Source organism: Saimiri boliviensis, chromosome 6 (assembly GCF_048565385.1).
Source record: "Saimiri boliviensis isolate mSaiBol1 chromosome 6, mSaiBol1.pri, whole genome shotgun sequence".
NCBI classification, from domain to species: Eukaryota; Metazoa; Chordata; class Mammalia; order Primates; family Cebidae; genus Saimiri; species Saimiri boliviensis.
In genome coordinates, this window is record NC_133454.1 from 46,747,054 (window position 1) to 46,760,806 (window position 13,753).

Sequence of the window (13,753 nt, forward strand, 5' to 3'; positions counted from 1 at the left end):
AGAAGAGAGTTGGGTCCAATATTCAACATCCTTAAAGAAAAGAACTTTCAACCTAGAATTTCATATCCAGCCAAACTAAGCTTCATAAGCAAAGGAGAAATAAAATCCTTTATGAAGAAGGAATTGCTGAGAGATTTCTTCACCACCAGGCCTGCCTTACAAGAGCTCCTGAAAGACGTTCTAAAGATAGAAAGGAACAACCAATACCAGCCACTCCAAAAACATACCAAATGGAAAAGATCATCAATACAATGAAGAAACTGCATCAATTAATGGGCAAAACAACCAGCTAGCATCAAAATGGTAGAATCAAATTCACACATAACAATATTAACCTTAAATGTAAATGGGCTAAATGCCCCAATCAAAAGACACAGACTGGTAAATTGGATAAAAAGTCAAAACCCATTGGTGAGCTGTATCCAGGAAATGCATCTCACATGCATGGACACACAGAGACTCAAAATAAAGAGATAGAGGAAGATCTACCAAGAAAATGGAGAGGAAAAATAAAGCAGGAGTTGCAATTCTCATCCCTGATAAAATAGACTTTAAAGGAACAAAGATCAAAAGAGACAAAGAAGGACATTACATAATGGTAAAAGGATCAATGCAACAAGGAGAGCTAATGATCCTGAATATATACGCACCCAATACAGGAGCACCCAGATACATAAAGCAAGTGCTTAATGACCTACAAAGAGACTTAGACTCCCACACAATAATAGTGGGAGGCTTTAACACCCCATTGTCAATATTAGACAGATCAGCCAGACAGAAAACCAACAAGGATATCCAGGACTTGAACTCAGATCTGGAACAAGCAAACCTAATAGACATCTACAGAATTCTCCACCCCAAATCTACAGAATATACATTCTTCTCAGCATCACATGGCACTTATTCTAAAATTGACCACATAATTGGAAGTAAATCACTCCTCAGCATATGCAAAAGAATGGAAATCATAACAAACAGTCTCTCAGACCATAGTGCAATCAAATTAGAACTCAGGATTAAGAAACTAACTCAGAACTTCACAACCACTAGCCAGATTAATAAAAAAGAAAAGAGAGAATAATCAAATAGATGCAATAAAACACAATAAAGGGGATATCACCAACAATTCCACAGAAATACAAACTACCATCAGAGATTACTACAAACAACTCTATGCACATAAACCAGCAAACCTGGAGGAAATGGAAATTCCTGGACACTTGCACACTCCCAAGCCTAAATCAGGAAGAAGTTGAAACCCTGAATATACCAATAACAAGGGCTGAAGTTGAGGCAGCAATTAATAGCATATCAACCAAAAAAAGCCCAGGTCCAGATATGTTAACAGCCAACTTCTACCAGATGTACAAAGAGGAGCTGGTACCATTCCTTCTGAAACTATTCCAAACAATACAAAACGAGGGAATTCTTTCCAAATCATTTTATGAGATCAACATCATCCTGATACCAAAACCTGGTAGAGACTCAACAAGAAAAGAAAACTTCAGGCCAATATCCATGATGAACACTGATGCAAAAATCTTCAATAAAATACTTTCAAACCAATTGCAACAGCACATCAAAAAGCTTACCATCATGATCAAATAGGTTTCACCCTAGGGATGCAAGGCTAGTTCAACATTTCCAAGTCTATAAACATAATCCACCACATAATCAGAACCAAAGACAAAAACCACATGATTATCTCAATAGATGCAGAGAAGGTCTTTGACAAAATATCAATAGCCCTTTATGCTAAAAACTCTCAGTAAATTAGTATCGATGGAATGTATCTCAAAATAATAAAAGCTATTTATGACAAACCCACAGCCAATATCATACTGAATGGGCAAAAACTAGAAGCATTCCCTTTGAAATTTCACACTAGACAGGATACCCTCTCTCATCGCTCCTATTCAATATAGTATTGGAGGTTCTAGCCAGAGCAATTAGGCAAGAAAAAGAAATAAAGGATATTCAATTAGGAAAGGAGGAAGTCAAATTGTCTCTATTTGTTGATGACATGATTGTACAGAAGACCCCATTTTCTCAGCCCAAAATTTCCTGAAACTGGTAAGCAACTTCAGCAAAGTCTCAGGTTACAATATCAATATGCAGAAATCACAAGCATTCCTATACACCAATAACAGACTTAAAGAGAGCCAAATCAAGAACGAACTGCCATTCAGAAATGCTACAAGGAGAATAAAATACCTAGGAATATTTCCATTAAATAAGTTATATTTTGAATATTAAAAATACCTAGGAATACAACTAGCAAAGGATGTAAAGAATCTCTTCAAGGAGAACGATGAACCATTGCTCAAGGAAATAAGAGACAACACAAACAGATGGAAAAACATTCCACACTCATGGTTAGCAAGAATCAATATTGTGAAAATGGCCATACTGCCCAAAGTAATTTATAGACTCAAGGCTATCCCCAACAAGCTACCTGTGACCCTCTTCAAAGACCTGGAAAAAAACACCTTAAACTTCATATGGAACCAAAAGAGACCCCGCATAGCCAAGACGATCCTAAGCAAAAAGAACAAAGCTGGAGTTATCACAGTACCTGACTTCAAACTACACAAGTCTACAGTTACCAAAGCAGCAGCATACTGATACCAATATAGAGATATAGACCAATGGATCAGAACAGAGGCTTTGGAAGTAATGCCATACATCTACAACCATCTGATCTTTGACAAACAGGACAAAAACAAACAATGGGGAAAGGATTCTCTGTTTAATAAATGGTGTTAGGAAAACTGGCTAGCCATGTGAAGAAAGCAGAAACTGAAACCCTTCCTGACACTTTACACTAAAATTAACTCCAGATGGATTAAAGACTTAAACATAAAAGCTAACACCATAAAAACCCTAGAAGAAAGCCTAGGCAAAACCATTCAGGACATAGGCATAGTCAAGGATTTCACGACTAAAGTACCAAAAGCATTGGCAACAAAAGCCAAAATAGACAAATGGGACCTAATTAAACTCCAGAACTTCTATACAGCAAAAGAAACAAGCATTAGAGTGAACCAGCAACCAATAGAATGGGAAAAAATTTTTGCCCTCTACCCATCTGAGAAAGGGCTAATATCCAGAATCTACAAAGAACTAAAGCAGATTTACAAGAAAAAAACAAACAAACCCATTCAAAAGTGGGCAAAGAACATGAACAGACACTTTTCAAAAGAAGACATATATGAGGCCAACAAACATGAAAAAATGCTCATCATCACTGGTCATTAGAGAAATGCAAATCAAAACAATTGAGATACTATCTCATGCCAGTTAGAATGGTGATCATTAAAAAATCTGGAGACAACAGATGCTGGAGAGGAAGCGGAGAAAAAGGAACACTTTTATAGTGTTGGTGTGAATGTAAATTAGTTCAACCATTGTGGAAGACAGTGTGGCAATTCCTCATGGACCTCGAAATAGAAATTCCATTTGAACCAGCAATCCCATTAGTGGGAATATATCCAAAGGATTATAAATCATTCTGTTATAAAGGCACATGCACACATATGTTTATTGCAACACTGTTTACAATAGCAAAGACCGAGAACCAACCCAAATGTCCATCGATGATAGACTGGACAAGGAAAATGTGGCACATATACACCATGGAATACTACGCAGCCATAAAAAACAATGAGTTAGTGTCCTTTTTAGGGACATGGATTAATCTGGAAACCATCATTCTCAGCAAACTGACACAAGGACAGAAAATCAAACACCACATGTTCTCACTCAGGCAGGTGTTGAACAATGAGAACACATGGACACAGGGAGGGGAGCATCACACATTGGGGTCTATTGGGGGGAAGCAGGGGAGGGACAGTAGGGGGTAGGGATGTTGAGGAGGGATAACATGAGGAGAAATGCCAGACATAGGTGATGGGGAGGAAGGCAGCAAACCACATTGCCATGTATGTACCTGTGCAACAATCCTGTATGATCTGCACATGTACCTCAGAACCCTGTGAATAAACATTTTTCTAAAGAAAATAAAAAAGAAAAATGAGATGAGGGAGGGAGAAGGAAGACCTCACAAAAGGCATGGGCAACAGGAAGGATTCAACAGTAAAAAGCTTACTTCATGCGTATCACTGCATGTCACAATACAAATACATGCATTTGCCTTGAACTTCAGTCTCTTGATCCTGATCTTATAACATCAGCATCTACATCCCTCTTTACAGTTTACACAGGACTTTCACTCACATTACCATACTTAATTCTTACACCACTAGGAGTAAGACAATATGCTTATTAATCCCTTTGACAGATGATAAAGCAGAGGCCAAAGCTATTAATTTTGAGCAGTACAAATCTGGGGGTCTTTTTTCCATTGCACTACTCTGGAAACAGGCAGGTAAAAAGCTTCTCTCAGACATCACCACCTCTGCCTTTGCCTGTTCATGTGAGTCTGAGATAAAAGAAAAAAAGGAAAAATAATCTCATTTATCTACAATATAGAAATTTAATCCAATATAAATGGATATTTCTGCTACAGTTATTTTATATGCAGGACTTCTTAAGGATTCACCCTCAGAAGACTCTATCCCTTCTTAGTGCTCAACTATATATATCACTTCTTATTTTGACACAAAAGATGAATATTTCATTTAGTCAGGCTTGGTTGCCCTACTTAAAAACAGATTCTTTATGCTTACTTGAGGTTAAAAATAGCTTGACTTTGCAGCAAAAGCTTGATACCGCATATCCAACACAAAGTGTACAAGATTAGGACCCCAGAACTGGGCTCTTTCACTCTCTCCAATCTCTTATTATTCTCCTAGTCTCCTTGCCCAACCTCAAAAATTTTTGATATGAAATGAATAACTTCATGCTTATTTTTAAAATCTCAGTAAATGTGAGGGACCTTTACCATAGGAATGATGACAACTAGTATGTGCTTATGTATCAGTTCGTGGTTCATAAAACATTTGCATAAATATCACATGCTAATCAGCACAATACACATAAATTATTATTTCCTTTATATAAATGTTTATAATCAGAAGCAGAAAGACTGAGTAACTTGCTCAACATTTCACAGCTAGTTGGTGGCAGATCTGGGACTAGAACCTAAGCACCCTGAATAAATGGAAGGTGGAGAGAAGAAACTTGTTCAGGGTCTTGTCAATATTCCATAATGAGTTCTACATCAATAGTAAATACTAACATGATAATTTATATATTTAACAATCAAGCAACAAAACCCTATTCATTCATTCATTCAACAAATATTATCTGAGCCCTTTCTCAGTACCTTTTCTAGGTACTGACTGAGAATACAGCAGTGAAAAACTAGATAAAAATCTTATATTCCAGTTGTGGATCCAGAGAGAGAGAGAGAGAGAGAGAGAGAGAGAGTGTGTGTGTGTGTGTGTGTGTGTGTGTTTACATAGCATTACATTGTATTAGGTATTAAAAGTAATCTAGAGATGATTTAAAGTACACAGGAGGATGTACATACATTATATGCAAATACTATCCCATTTCATATCAGTGACTTGAGCATCTGTGGATTTTTGTTATTTTGTGTGTGTGTGTGTGTGTGTGTGTGTGTGTGTATACTTCTATATACATATATACAAAACCTTGAGATATATTATGTATATGTGTGGGTGCATGTACCCATAATGGTGAATAGTAATAAATATTAAGGAGAAAAATTAAGCATAGCTGGAAGGGGGAAAAATTCTTATTCATGTACACCAGGAGAGTACACCTTGCTCATAGCTGCTTTAGTTTTATGGTTTCAACAGTAAAACAACCTAAGTGTTCATTTTCATGGAAATGGATAAATACTGAGTGGCATAGTCACAGAATGGAATATTATGTAACAGCAAAAATGTATGATCTATGTGTACAGGACACAATATAGCTTAATGATAAAAATATAACCTTAAGTGGGGAGAAAAGAAAGTCTCAGAAGACCACATACAGTATCATGTCATTTTTTAACCAAAAAAAAAAACAAAAAAAAAAAACCAGCAAACAAAACTAAATAACATACTCTTTAAGAATACATACATATGTGGTAAATATATTTTAGATGATTAAAAATGCAAACTCTAGTAGGAAAGTAGAAGGTCGGATCAGAGAAAAACACACAGGGCTATTTCAATGACGTTAAGAATGGTTTAGTACCTAGGATGGGTAGTAGGGTCATGAGTTGCCATTTTATCATTATGCTGCAAAACTACCATATATGCTAACATATATATTATTATGTATTTATCAAATATTATGATAATTAAAAATGTATGCAGGAAGAATATTTAGAATTATTTTGATCATTTCAAATTGTTTATATCACAAAGTTGCATTTTATATTTGAGCAGCAGACTGGCAAGAATATGTGTACTGTATACTAAAGTTTACAAAGGTCTTTCTTATAATGTCTTTTTAAAATCTTGTATAGTAGTTATTATTATCCCTACCTTTCAGATGAGTAAACCAAGGAAGAGCTCAAGTGATTTATTTAATCTCACACCACTTGCCACTGGGGAAGATGGCTTTAACTGTCTAAAATTAATGCTCCTATAACCATTTGGAAGTATAGGGCTTTCTTGTTCAACAAAAGACTAAATGAATCCTAGAATATTGAGTTGGAAGGAGGTTAAAGATAAGACTTTTCAATTCCTTCATTTCATAGATGGGGAAAAGATGGCCCACATACATTAAAGCTTTGCCTGGCATCACACAGCTCCTTTCAATGGAAGAAAGGACAGTTGACTCATGTCTCGATCACATCTTCTGACACCAAGTTAAGCCCTTTTACACTCTCTCAGACTGCTTTTGAAGTAGATTAATACTATTATATTGTAACCACTTGGCTATAGGATAACCAAAAACTTGAACTTAAGGCATGCACAAATATCCATCATTCAGATGAACATTGGAGGCTGTGATTCATAACAGAAAAGCTGCAGAGAGCCTTATTTATTAAAAACATCAACTGATGTTTTAAATTATTTATTTAATCTTTAATTTAATGAATTTAATTTAATTTTTAATTAATTTTTAATTATTTAATTAAATATCACAGCACACTAACTTAGGAACTCAGGCTTGATATTTGAAGGAAAAAAAAAATCCTACAACAAGATGAAGAACTCAACAGCTGCTTTCTGAAGAGAGATAAAGAACCTTATCATCTGAAGAGATTCCCAATCTAAGACTTCCAATAGAACATCAGTGATACTGGTTCTTAAAATGGCATCAGATTCATTAAAACATATACAAATAACTTGTTATATTAGTCTTTTAAGAATACTCAAAGCCTCAATAGTCTTTCCTCACAATGCTTATAATTTGCAGTTACTAAAGATTTTAAAATTCATTTAAATAAACCCTATAGTAAATAACTATAAAAAGCAGAATGAAGAGATACGTTCATCAGCTTGCTCCTTTCTGCCTGTGGATGCCACCGGGGAAGCGTCTTTAAAGTCTCTCTTCTCCCTGCCTCATGTCTAAGTCAGGGTCTCCTAAAGAGCCCAAACAGCTGAGGAAGCTCTTCATTGGAGGGTTGAGCTTTGAAACAACTGATGAGAGCCTGAGGAGCCATTCTGCGCAATGAGGAACGCTCACGGACTGTGTGGAAATGAGAGATCCAAACACCAAGCATTCTAGAGGCTCTGGGTTTGTCACCTATGACACTGTGGAGGACATGGATGCAGCCATGAATGCAAGGCCACACAAGGTGGATGGAAGAGTTGTGGAAACAAAGAGAGCTGTCTTAAGAGGTTTTCAAAGACCAGGTGCCCACTTAACTGTGAAAATGACATTTGTTGGTGGCATTAAAGAAGACACTGAAGAACATCACCTAAGAGATTATTTTGAACAGTATGGAAAAATTGAAGTGATTGAAATCATGACTGACCAAAGCAGTGGCAAGAAAAGGGGCTTTTCCTTTATAATCTTTGACCACCATGACTTAGTAAATAAGATTGTCATTAAGAAATACCATACTGTGAATGGCCACAATTGTGAAGTTAGGAAAGCCCTGTCAAAGCAAGAGATGGTTCATGCTTCATCCAGCCAAAAAGTGGTTCTGGAAACTTTGGTGGTGGTCGTGAAGGTGGTTTAGGTGGGAATGACAACTTTGATAATGGAGGAAACTTCAGTGGTTGTGGTGGCTTTGGTGGTAGCCATGCAGTGGTGGATTTGGTGGCAGTAGAGATGACTATACTGGATTTGGTAATGACGGAAGCAGTTTTAGAGATGGTGGAAGCTACAATGATTTTGACAATTACAACAATCAGTCTCCAAATTTTGGACCCATGGAGGGAGGAAACTTTGGAGGCAGAAGCTCTGGCCCCAAAGGTGGTAGAGGCCAATACTTTGCCGAACCATGAAACCAAGGTAGCTATGGTGGTTCCAGTAACAGCAGTGGCAGAAGATTGTAATTAGGAAGCAAAGCTTAGCAGGAGAGGAGAGCCAGAGAAATGACAGGGAAGCTACAGGTCACAACAGATTTGTGAGCTCAGCCAAGCACAGTGGTGGCAGGGCCTAACTTCTACAAAGAAGACATGTTTCGGACAAATACTCATGTGTATGTGTAGAAGACTTGAGGACTGCAATTGTGACTAATTGTATAACAGGTTATTTTAGTTTCTGTTCTGTGGAAAGTGTAAAGCATTCCAACGAAGGGTTTTAATGTAGATTTTTTTTTTTGCATCCATGCTGTTGATTGCTAAATGTAAAAGTCTAATGATGCTAAATAGAATAAATGTCTTTAAAATAAAAATAGAATGAGGAAATGGGAAGAGTACTGGACCGTTTTTTGAATCCAAAGGACCCGGGTTTAAATGTCAGCTCTGCCATTTATTTGCTTTCTGAGATTAAGCAAGTTTCTCAACCTTTCTGATCCGTGGTTAACTGATATGTAAGGTGACAAATGATAATTACTACCTTAGAGAATTAAGAAATATAATCTATGGGGAAGGTCTTAGTAAACTGTAATAAATAATACAAATCCCTTTATAGCTTTTATACAAAATCCTGTTAATCATTCAATAATACAAACATCCATTCAATAAACATATGGATCACCTACTCAATAAATGAATGACACTGTTTTTGATACTGTGGACCATCCCAAGATACAAAAAATCTAGTTTTGGCCATTCAGGAACTAAAGGAGGTATTTTTTCCTAATATATGTAAATAGTTAGGAGTCCATATATAATAATGTCCATAGAATTAGTATAAAAAAAAAAAAAAGATAAGCCTACAGGGCTGGGAGAGATCAATTTGACCAGAGTGATAAGAAAAGGCTTCTTAAAGAAGACATCATTGGGCCAGTTTTTAAGGGTGGGCAGAATTTCTAAAGGAAGAGGGTGGCATTCAAAGTGGAAGAAAAAGCATTAGCAAGGGCTTAGAAATGGAAGCACACCTTCTATCATCCTCTGGATCCTTATTTGTTTTCTGTGTGAGCACCTGGTTTTTTGCAGTGTCACTTGGTTTACCAGTGTCTCCCTTGAAAGTCCAATGCTTCGGCCATTCTTGCCTGACTATAAAGGAATATCTGAAATTAAATAATTTATAAAGAAAAGAGATTGAATTTACTCACAGTTCTGCAAGCAGTACAATTATGGTGCTGGCATCTGATCAGCTTCTGAAGAGGCCTAAGGTAGCTTTTACTCATGACAGAAGATGAAGTAGGAGTAGGAATGTCACATGGCCAGAGCAGGAGCAAGAGTGGGAAGAGAGGTGTGACACAGTTTTAAACAACCCAAACTTGCATGAACTCACTCATCATCAAAGAGATGTAATTAAACCATTCATGAGAGATCTGCCTCCATGATCCAAACACCTCCCTTTAGGCCTTACCTCCAACACTGGGGATATTTCAGCATGAGATTTGGTGGGGATACAGATGCAAAACATATCATTCTGCCCCTGGCCCCCCAAGTCCCATGTCCTTCTCACATTGCAAAATATAATCATATCCTGCCAATAGTTCCCAAAAAGTCACAATTTGTTCCATGATCATTCAAAAGTCCAGAGTCCAAAGTCTGAAACAAGACAAGTCCCTTACACTTACAAGCCTATAAAATTAAAAAACATATTTACTTCCAAGACACAGTGCGAGTACAGACATGGGGTATACACTCCCATTCCAAAAGAGAGAAATTGGCCAAAACAAAGGGACTACAGGCTACATGCAAGTCTGGTACCCATTAAATCTTTAAGCTCCATTATATCTTTAAGTCATTAAATCTTGAAGCTCAAAAATAATCTCTGATTCCATGTCCCATATGCAGGACACACTGTAGCAAAGGATGGGTTCCCAAGGCCTTGGCCAGTTCCACTCCTGTGGATTTCCGGGGTTCATCCCCCACAGCTGGTGGGATGAACAGCTGCTCTTATTAGTTGAAGTTGAGGGCCTACAGCTTTTCTAGACTCAAGATATAAAGCTGCCAGTAGATCTACTATCCTGGGGTCTGGAGGGCAGTGGCCCTCTTCTTGTAACTCCACTAGGCAGTGCCCCAGTGGTCCTCATAGGGCCTCCAACCCCCACATTTCCCCTCAACACTGCCCTAGTAGAGGTTCTCTGTGAGGGCTCACCCCTACAGCAGGCTTCTGCCTGGCATCCATGCTCTATCATACATCCTCTGAAGTCTACAGAGAGACTGCCAAGCCTCCTTCGCTCTTGTACTCTGAATGCCCACAGGCTTAACACCACATGGAACTCTCCAAGGCATATGGCTTGCACCCTCTGAAGCAGCAGCCGGAGCTATATCTGCAGCCCTTTGAGCCATGGCTGGAGCTGAAACAGCAGGGATGTGGGAACAGTTTCCCAAGACTGCACAGGAGAATGGGGCCTTGGGCCTGGCCCATGAAACCATTCAGCCCTCCTAGGCTTCTGAGCCTGTGATGGGAGAAGTTGCCTCAGAGATCTCTGAAATGCCTTTCAGGCCTTTTTCCCATTGTCTTTGCCGTCAGCACCTGGTATTTTTTTAGCCATGCAAATATCAATAGTAAATGGTTACTCCACAGCACGCTTATATTCTTCCCCTGCAAATGGACTTTTCTTTTCTACCACAAATTTTCAAAACTTTAAGTCCTGCTTTCCCTTTAAATATAAATTCCAACTGCATCTGAGTACAGGATGTTAGAAGCAGCCAGACCACATCTTGAATGTTTTGCTGCCTAGACACTTCCTCCACGAGATATCCTAGGTTGTCAGTCTTAACGTCAAACTTCCACAGAGCCTAGGACATGGACACAATACAACCATCAAATTCTTTGCTACAGAATAACAAGGGTAACCCTTCTCCAGTTTCCAATCAGTTTCTCATTTCCATCTGGGACCTCAGCAGCCCAGATTTCACTTGTGCGTATCACTATCAGCATTATGGTCACAACCATTTAAGCAGCCTCTAAGAAGTTTCAAACTCTCATTCATCTTCCTGTCTTCTTCTGAGTCCTTCAGACTCTTCCAACTTCTGCCCATTGCCCAGTTCCAAAGTTGCTTCTACATTTCCAGGTATGTTTATAGCAATGTCCCACTTCTCAGTACCAATTTTCTGTATTAGGCCATTCTTGTATTGCTATAAAGCAATACTTGAGAGTGGGTAATATATAGAGAAAAGAGACTTAATTGGTTCATGGTTCCACAAATTGTACAAGCATAGCACTGGCATCTGCTTGGCTTCTGGGGAGGCCTAAGGGAGCTTTGACTCATGACAAGGCAAAGCAAGAGCAGGCATATCACATGGCCAGAGCAGAAGCAAGAGAGAGAGGAGGGAGGTGCCACATACTTTCAAACAGCCTAATCTGTCATAAACTCAGTCACTACCAAGGGGATGGCATTAAGGCATTCATGAGGGATCAGCCACCATGATCCAAACACCTCCCACCAGGGCCCAACACTGGGAATTATATTTCAACATGAGATTTTGCAGGGACACAGATCCAAACTGTTAGCACCCATTAACCCCAGTTAGAATATGAGATCTTTGTGCCAGAATCATGTCTCATAAAGCCTAAGGCTGTGCTGGGTCCGCAGTGAGGGTTCAGTAAAAGAGCTGCTGACATATTTTTAAGGAAGGCTCCATGTGTGCTTTCTGAATGAAAGGATAGGGAATAGAAAAATATGTGCACAGAAAAGTGCTTTAAATTAATGAGACTAATGGTATATATAAACCAGTACATTTTCCCATAAACTTGACCATTTTCCCATAATCCCTATGTTTTGTGCTTTGCAAAGCAATAGAATTATTATTTTAATTTGGGAAGAACACACACACACACAGACACACACACACAGGAGAGGGTGAGACTCAATCTCAAAAGCTGATGTGTGACTTGTGTTTTGGATGTCAATAATAATAAAACAAAGCTAGGAAATGCACCTTTCCTTGAGATTTTAAAGATTCTTTCTTTTCCATAAAGAACTTTTTAACCTGAATTTATACCTATCCAAAGCAACAAGCCCAATGGCAATTTTATACATTTTGAAGGCTATGGCAATCTTTATCTTGATTTTGGCTCTTGTTTTTATAACTATATTCTATTATTATCAGAGATGTGTTTGATCTATTCCCTGTCCTTCATGTGAGACAGTTAAGAGTGACTCCTAATATTAAATCCAGAATACATGAATTAGAAGCTATAGGAAGATTCATCTCTAACATAAAGTTATTTGTAGGAAAAATATTCCATGATATCCTATGTGCAAATAATTAACAAATGCATTTCCAGTGAGTCTTTTTTTCCTCACTCTTTGGTCTGTGAAACAGCAGGAAAAAATGTTGCCAGTTTAAATATTTGCATAACTTTATTTTTATTGCCTTTGAGATAAATCTGAGAGTACAAGTTTTTGAGAAGACCTCCAGCAATAAAGAGCTATGTATATTACATATACTAACAATTATTTTTTGGTTGACTTTGGGAAAAAGAAGATAAAATTCATCTATCATAGAGAGTTGATATTGATATTTTTGTAAAGAAAGAAATTCCAAGCAACCATTCAATATTATTCTCAGGAAGTTTTCTGGCTTGAGGGTTTAAAAAATATTTTTATTTATATAAAAGTACCATGTAAGATCAATTTTGTTTCCTTTTCATTAAATAGCAGTAGGCAGTTGTCTGCATTGCACTTGAGAGATATTTGCCTTCTTGCCTTTGGCAACTGAAGAAGTTAGCAATAGATAGGAAATAAGACATCTTTTATAGTTATATTATACATTGGATTCTAGAAAAAGTTGCTCTTGAAAAGGGCTCCAAATTAATTTTTGACTTTTCTAAAAGCAATTTTCAGTGTCTAAGCAAAGCGGAAGACTGAAAAATTATTCAGTAATTTGAATTCTAAGTAGCTTATTTGGATAATTCAAGGAGAAAACATTTTATTTAGTTAGTCCTTCATCCATTTATTCAACAAATATTTTCTGAAGCTCTCTGGTTCCAGGCATATATCCAGCCCTGGAGATTCAGTGATGAACAAGATAGGTACAGCCCTGCCTACTGGAAGTTAAATAATCTTCTTAGGACTCCTGTCCTTCCCAGTCATAGAAAGAATAAGAAAATCAGAATAAGAATTCACAGAATAAGAAAATCATATTCTGTTCAAGGATAAAGAGAATACAGCCAAGAAATTCAGCCAAAAATAATAATATTAACAATAACAATTCTGTAAGGAGTCCTGTGCTGTGTGCATCATAAAATCACTTCCATCATTACATTAGCCAAAAGAATGCTTGCCCAAAAGCTTATTGCTTCT

At 37.5% G+C, this 13,753-nt stretch overlaps 1 pseudogene; it reads left to right on the forward strand.

Annotated features, from left to right (window-relative positions):
• Nucleotides 1–7,492: 7,492 nt before the first annotated feature.
• LOC101037772 (heterogeneous nuclear ribonucleoprotein A1-like) lies at nt 7,493–8,539 on the forward strand (annotated as a pseudogene).
• The last annotated feature ends 5,214 nt before the right edge of the window (nt 8,540–13,753 follow it).